The 8,387-nt window shown below is 32.7% G+C and overlaps 1 pseudogene across 1 annotated transcript; it reads right to left on the bottom strand.

Moving 5' to 3' along the window:
* Positions 1 to 224: 224 nt before the first annotated feature.
* On the bottom strand, positions 225 to 5,155 carry LOC143553517 (protein DETOXIFICATION 54-like; annotated as a pseudogene). Its single transcript, XR_013138841.1, has 3 exons — positions 5,109 to 5,155; positions 4,207 to 5,030; positions 225 to 1,503 (listed from the first exon to the last, which is right to left on the bottom strand). The product of XR_013138841.1 is annotated as a protein DETOXIFICATION 54-like (transcript).
* Positions 5,156 to 8,387: the final 3,232 nt, after the last annotated feature.

The following is an 8,387-nucleotide window of genomic DNA, read 5'->3' as shown; positions in this document are numbered from 1 at the left end:
ACCCACTCGATTATTTTTTATTTTACAATTAGAAGAAACCTACTATAGTACTATATATACTAGAAAACCTAACAACTTAACATGAAATCCTATATTTTTGTCACATGTTAGACTTGAACACAAATATTTCTTTCTTTTAAAATAAAAGTACAAGTTTCGTCACTGATATCATATATGAAAGGTTAAAGCATAAAACGATAACTCGATAAAGTCTCACGAGATTAAGTATTGTCATTTAAGCTAGAGCCGTTTAAGACCTTATGAGTTGACTTGGTAGTTGGTAATTCTAGATCATATTCACTAGCCGGTAAATACGAGAGGACCAAAGTTGACAAAGTGAATAAATCCTACTAATTAGCAATTACTTGTGGAGGTCCAAGCAAATTGATTAAGAGTTATAGTTTCTAGCAGTTTTGAGTCATAGCCTAACAACTCTAAGTTAGTCTATATAAACCGAGTTATAGTTTACATTGTAGTCAAACTATTGATTGTTTTATCATTTATGTTCATACTGTTGATTCGGGACTTGATTGGCTTGATTACAACCAAAATCCAGTTCTCATCAGTTGGGAAAATAATGAAAAGTTCGTATTTGTGTTGTGTTGTTAAAACTTAAAAAGCATCATATTCTCATTTCACTAAAACTTGGAATTCTTTTGTTCCTTATTCACTGTTACTGTTTTCTCAAAAGTAAAATCAAAACACCACAAAAGAATAAATGCTCGTGTCAATTTGCTCATAAACAAATGCAATTCAGGTGTCGAATCTTGTCCCATAATGTCATCCGCGCGTTGATCCAGAAATATATTCATAAATACCAAACAAAATACGTATACAAATACCGGTTCAACGCCACGTTAAGTTACCAAAATTTTATAGGGGATTCGACTTGCTTATTACAAACACGACACACTCGCGTTCTTTCTTCTTCCATTCCCGCTAATATAATTGTCACTCGATCATCAATAACCCTTTTACTTGATCACTAGCATCGGGTTTTTACTCCGCTACCATCTCCAACACACTTGTGGACGAATTTGTTAATTTTTCTGCCCTCAAAGCCTCACCTTCCCAATCCGTTTTTACTAAAACCGAATACAAAACTGAAACCACACATGCAAACTAAGCCGACAAAAGCCCGAACCACAAACCACTAAACCCTACATTGTAAAAGAAAGCTAAGCCCACGGCCACCGGGGTGCCAACAAAGTAAAAAGAGCCGAGGTTAATACGTGCACCAACTGCTGGTCTAGCAATCCCATGTACGATCCCACAACCGGTGGTTTGTGGGCAGTTGCCGAGCTCGCATAGACCCATGATGGGCATGACCGATGACACGAGTGATTGGAGCATGCGGTCAAGCGTGAATAGGGCACTCCATTTGTCCCTAAAGATTATGGTCCAAATCACATTAATAAAACCGATTACAAAAGCACACGCCAGGGCCACGACGGCGGCTAGTTTTGCCTTGTTTGGTCTTCCGGCTCCAAGCTCATTTCCCACCTTAAAGATTATCGTTAAAAAGTTACGAACAAATATATAAAACCCATTGAAAATAAAAAGTTATTAATAATTTGTTTTAAATGCGATACATATGTATCAGATTTTGAGTTTCATTTAATTATAATTTGGTAAAAATACCTATACGGTTGTGACATTACGCACCCAAAAATAAATACAATGTAATATATTTTTAATAAAGATTTAAAATCCTAGAATGACTAAAAATAACAAACCTTGAAAAAGCAAAATCAAAAGTTTATTAAAATATAGTTTACACCTGAGTTCTATAAAAACAAAATACTTTTTTTTTCTTTAGGTAGAATAGCTCCAAATAGAAACGCAATATCCATGGTCATCATTCGATATATTTTTTTATAAAAAGAGGATATACCCTTCTATATAAATCTTTATCACCATCAATTAAAAGCAACATAGATTTCACTTTCTAGTGCTATATTACATCTTAAGATTAAAATAAAATATATAGACATTTTTAGAATGATTTTTTTAAAACTAATAAATTCTGAAAATAGATTTTTTTTTTAAAAGCCTGATTAAATGTACAATTATACACCCATAACATAACGTCCAAACATAACTCGACGTGGTCTATTTTGAGAAGTACCAAAAAGAAATTTATTATCCACAGTCAAAATTTGATGCCTGGCTTATCCATTTTGAAATCTCTAGTATTATCAAGAAATTTTAATTCCAAATACTAATATATGAATTCAATTATAAGCTATATAGATTTCACATTATTGATCTAATGGTTATGTTATTTATCATCTAATAAAAAGAGAACATTAGACCAGAAAGAGCATTCACAGCCTAGCCTATACTCTAAAAACATGTGAAACATGTGATGGGCGGTTTTGCAAATAATAGAATGCGGTTAGGAGTGGTTGAGGTAGAGAAGAGAAAATGATATATGAAAAAAAGTTAAATTTGAAGTTTCGTTGTTAATGCCGTATTATTTTTATAATATTTTATGAAATTGGTTTTGTGTGAAGGAAAAAAAATGATAATTATAAAGTTATAACTAAGTATTATTTAAATAAAAACAAAAAAAAAGATATAATTATTTTTAGTTAGTGTGTGTTTGGGATTGCTCATTTAAGTTAAAAAGGACTTTTGATTAAAAGGACTTATAAACTTATAAAATTTTGAAAAAAAGTTTTTAAAAGAATGTTTGGATTAGCTTATGTGTTGGGGAAAACCAGAATGACCAAAACGGACACTCTTTTTTAAAAGTGTAATGGGGTTTAAGGGTGAGGAGTGTAATAGGTAAATCAAACTTATTAAGTTAACAAGTTACATATTTATAACTTTTCAAAATCCCTCTATTTTGTCTTCATCATAAGTTAAAATTCATAAGACCTTATGGTTTGTCAAACACCTTATTAACTTTTTAAAAAGTTTATAAGTTATAAATTGATAATAATAAGGAATCCCAAACACCCCTTAATTATACACGGATAGAAAATGAATTGGGAATGCTTTAAAAATATATATATGTTAACCAAATATTTATAGTTATAAAATTATTGTCCGTTAGTTGAATTTTAAGCATATGATATTATACGTGTGGCAACTCAAAAGACAAAACAATAATAATAATAATAATAATAATTATTATTATTATTATTATTATTATTATTTCGTGGAGAATAATAATGTTGATGGAACATAAAGATTCTTATGAAAGAAACTTGAGTTTTTTATCAAAATGGGTTGTATAGAAAATTTATTTATCAAAATAGGTTAAATGAAACTTATTTACCAAAATAGGTTATTTATTTATTTTTTATTTATTTTGTTACGCCCCACAAGTCCTTCAATGCCAAAGTGGTCGCCGGCCATTCTCCGCCGCGCCGTCCACCATAATCGGAGTTCTATCTCCTTCTCCCTCGACGGTTTCCTGTCCGATTTTAAGTTTTTGTTTTATTATTCAAAACTTTATTTCTATACATAAGGGGGATGAATGGATCTTAGCGACCTAGATCCGGTTGCTCGGTTTCGAAGCGAACATAATATATTTATATCCAGTTTCTATTTTTGCTTCGAGCCATAATTTCTTCTATTCGATCACCATCTGAGGAGTCGAATTGCTTGAGGAGTAGGGCATTATGACCTCGTTTTGCAGCTTAACACGCCGGCGCCGATCACAATTTGGTTCACAGATGGAATCGCACAGTTATTTGGTTCACATATGGAATCGGACAGTTATTTGGTTCACAGATGGAATTCAATTGGTTATTTTGATTAATTGCATTACGAGATTTGCCATTTTCGAAGATATACGTGCAATCAATGACTGTTGAAGGAGACAAATAACAAAGATGAATCTTTAAATTTGGTGCTAAACACAAGTGAACAAGCAATTGAATATCAATTTAAACTGTTACCTTTTAGTCATTTAATTGAATGGAGCTTGCTTGTTTAAGTGAACAAATTGAAATAGTTTGAATGAAATATGAAATTTTATAATATTACCGGAAAACCGACGAGCGCGATGGAGCGGTTGATGGTGATGGCCGGCGACAACTCTGGTAGGGGCAGAGTTTGGCAGTGAACGACTTGTGAGGCATATAACAAAATTAATAAAAAACTTATTTGGGTAAATAAGTTTCATTTAACCTATTTTGGTAAATAAATTTTCCCTACAACCCAAGCCAGTAAAAAAAACTCAAAGAAACTTACTCGGGCAGACACACACCCAGCCAGAGCCATGGGAACCGTGTACATCAGACTAGTAGTCTGGATCAACATCCCAGTACCCGCCACCGCCAGCCGTGGATTGTCAAGATATCCAGCAAGAACGGTCACGATCTCATACCACCACCACTCCAAACATATCCCCACACAACTCGTCACAGACAATCTCACCAACGCCCCCATTCCAATCCCATCCGTCCACCTCCACTTCCCATACACCCACACGTACGCCACCATCAACACCATCATATTCAAATTCGTAACCACCGAAGCCACTGCAACCCCAGCCCCACCACCAACACATAATTCAACGCCACCGCTATTAAGCTACACCACATCACGGGTTTAATCACGCCCTGTGACCGCAAGTAAACCCGTAACGGCTGTAACAAACAGTTTGTTACTAAATCGGGTAACGAATAAATACAGCACGTCGCGGCCATTGACGTAATCGCTGCATCCTGTCCCATAAATAACATTATCGGCTCTAGGTTTAGCCATAATAAGCTTATAGGTATGATGGCTATGAGTAATATAAATATCATACGAAGCAGAGAAGCAGACAGTAACTCCCACTTGTTAATCCCTTTACTACCGTACGCCTGACTGCACACAGGCTCTAGCCCGGAGGCTAGTCCCACCAGGACCGAGTAGCCAGTGATGTTAGTAAACCCTAACGACAGCGAACCACCGGCTAACTCCAGGCTGCCGAGAAACAAAACTGATACAACCGCTCTGAGGAAAACCAGACAGTTGGCTGCAGTGATTGGAATCGCCATGGATAGGAGCTCGTTCAGCTCCTCCATCACCTGGATTAAATTCATACGAGTTAAAGTATGGTAACAAACGGGAAGAATGAACAGAGTATTATATTAAGTTAAGTTAACCTGTGAGGTGGTGAATCCTGAATTGGAATTCTTCATGATGTTTGGAAGGTTATGGGATTGATTTAATCAGTGGAATTGGATACAAAGGAGATAAGTTATGAGGATATTGAAACGATGGTGATTAAATGAAAATGATTTTTTTTTTATTATGATGATGATGATGATGATGAATTAGTGTTGTATGATCTCCACTGAAAATAAGATCAAACATACTAAAAAAAGAAAAGGTGGATGATGATAATGGAAATGGCAGAGAGAGACTAGTTGCGTAGAGAAGGCAAGAAAGCAACCTTCAAGGGAGATGAGTTCGCATGAATGGAGAGAACTCATATTTTGGTGGAGAAGCTTGCATTCTTATAAATATATATAAGTAAATAAATGTACATATAGAAATCTATTATTTTATTTTTATATAAATATATATATATGTGTGTGTATGTGCACTAGTGTTTGTTATATATGCATCATATCATATGTTCATGGGATGGTTTCACATTTCACGCTTAACAGCGTGTGTTGTAGCAGTGTGAAATGTGATAATGAATTGATGGTAATAAAAAAATTAATACAAACAACAATCGTCGATCTCACGCCCACGATACCCTTTACACGTGCGCCCTCCACGCTCTTTCCACGCCCACCTTGCTTACGTGGCAGCTCCACACCCTCTTCGGTCTTCGCAACTCCAACAAAGCATAGCTTTATATAACAAAGTTAAAACATTTGTAATAGGTATATATGATTACGTGCCCCTCAAAGGCATTTGCCTCACCCATCACCTTTTATGAAACTTTTGTTAAAGACCACTAAAACGTTGGCACATTTAACATTTTGTATTATAATAATATTATAAATTAATATTCTTATTCCATAAAAGGAATAATATGAGAATGATGAGAAGGATTTGTGGTTACATAAGAAAAACCTTTAAAAAATTACAAAAAATTAAATAAATAAATCTTAACTCAAAATTTAATAAATAAACAAAAAAAGTAAAAATACAAAAACATTTTCACCGTCTTTCTCGTTCTCTTAAAAATAAAATAAAAACACACACAATGGTAAGTGAAAAAAGTCATGTCTTTTGTTTATCATTGTGTATTGTGTTTAATTTCGTCATTGATTGTGTCTTTTATCTTTAACATTATGTCTTTTTTTCTTTAAATTGTGTTATATTACTCAACATTGTGCTATATTTTGTTCGACATTGTGTTATATTTTGCGATCTACTGTGTCTTTTACTAATTATAATTGTGTCTTTTGTTCATTTTCGTCATTGCGTCTTTTCGCAATTTTATTTATTTTTTTTTAACTTTTTTTTGAACAAGAATGATGGCGAAACATTTTAGTTTTATGATTTTTTTCATTTTTTATTTATATTTTGAGTTATGATTTTTTATTATTTTTTATAAATATATTTTTAAAAGGTTTTTTATGTGGTCACAAATCTTTCTTACAATTCTCATTTTTATCTCTTTTTGGATTTTAACTTTTATAAAATCATGGCTCCTGTTTTTGATCTATGATTCTTATATCATCTTTTTTGTATATGCATAACCAAAGACCAAAAAACCACCGTAATCCCAAACCAAATTATCAACATATGGGTTTGTATTATGTACCCTCATTAATATGTGGATATCTTCTGTTAATGGTATTTCGGGAGCCATATATAGTTCTAGCCATCATCTCAAAAGATAGCTATGTGAATGTGTGTGTGGAGTGGATTAGGAAGAAGAAATTGAGGTAGAAAAACAAGATTTGACTACAAAATGAGTGCAATCAAAACCCTAGAGAACCATCATACAATCAAGTCTAAGATAAAAAGAGTCGTCGGTGTATTATCTATATATAACTTAACTTTTAATATGATTTTGATAATGAACAATTTTCTTTGAAAATTTCAGTGAAATTAAGATTGGGAAGATTAGTAACATTTCATTTAGTGATTTAACTTGTTTTGAGTCATTAAGCTCAAATGATAGAAATCTAGAATTGAGAAAAAAAAAATTATAAGATTTTATGGAATATGAAACATTAATCTGAAAATAAGTTTATGGGTCTAGAAGCATCACATTCGATGTTTACAAATAGTTGGCTTCCACTAACCTTGAATACATAGGAGAGTTCAATAACTACGTGTGTTCTTGAAGATTTTGACTTATTTTGACCCAAATTTGGGATGTTAATAATAAACATAATTTGATATTATTGAAAAAATTAACCGAAGTCATTGTTTGAACGAAATTTAATCAAAAAACTTGGTGAAAGTGTTGGAAATAGTGGTTTTTAGTAAAGATGGTAGGTGTTTTATACCTAAAATTCTAAAAAAGACAATTTGACATGTTTAAATGGCTATAATTGGTTTTTGGTCATTCATATCTATTGGGTCATGTTTGAAGCATTAGGGTGTATTCAAAAGTACCCCAGTCTAATTCCTGTTGCAAGTTTAGCTCTAAGCGGCTAAAAAGAAATCAAGTAACGGATGAAGAGGTGAAAACTCGGATCCAAGAGCCCAATCGAGGATAAGCGAGTTTCAATAGTTTAGAGATGCTAATCAGAGCATTAAGACGTGGTTAGTTAAATGTGAATCTATCTTACGTATTTACATAAATGAATTGAGCTATGTGCTATTATTTGTATATGATTATGTTTCTTAAGGTACGTATTCTCAATCCATTTCCTATTTTTTTATAAGGTTTTGCAAATTATATGATAGAATTTTGAGTGGTTGTGAGTAATTGAGAAAGAAAAGTTAGTGAAACTTTTGTAAATTTGGGAAAACTTTGTTTGCCCCAATTTATTTTTTAATATTTGTTGAATTGGTTGTGAGTAGAGGAAATAAAAAGCCGTAAGCTGTAATGATAAATGTATAAAATATATTATTTGATTGAACATGTTAAAGAAAAATTTAATGATTTTTAGTGTAATTATAAAAATAGAGATATGAAACGGGTTGGGAATGCTCTAAAAGATATTATAAGCTTGTGCGTATTAAAAAAGATTCTCAAATGAGGTAAGAGGTGTAAATTTCAAATATTGAATTACAATGGTGTGTGATCAAAGTAATGAACCAGAATCACAAAGGTGCATGTTATCAAATGGATGAACTAGAATCACATAAGAGTAAGTTATCAAAGTAATGATTAAAATGGTTTATGTTATGATTGGTTGATGGGGTAATCACCCTTGATTCATAATGGTGCATGTGATCAACATGATGAATTAGGATTAAAAGGTGCGTGTGATCAAATCAATGAAATAAAATCACAAAGTTGT

The sequence above is a fragment of the Bidens hawaiensis genome, unplaced genomic scaffold (genome assembly GCF_021521415.1).
Source record: "Bidens hawaiensis isolate Kalapana, Puna unplaced genomic scaffold, B.hawaiensis_p1.1 tig00017259_1, whole genome shotgun sequence".
In the NCBI taxonomy this organism is placed as follows: domain Eukaryota; kingdom Viridiplantae; phylum Streptophyta; class Magnoliopsida; order Asterales; family Asteraceae; genus Bidens; species Bidens hawaiensis.
The sequence above is the reverse complement of the archived record's forward strand: the minus strand, read 5'-3'. Positions and strand labels throughout refer to the sequence as shown.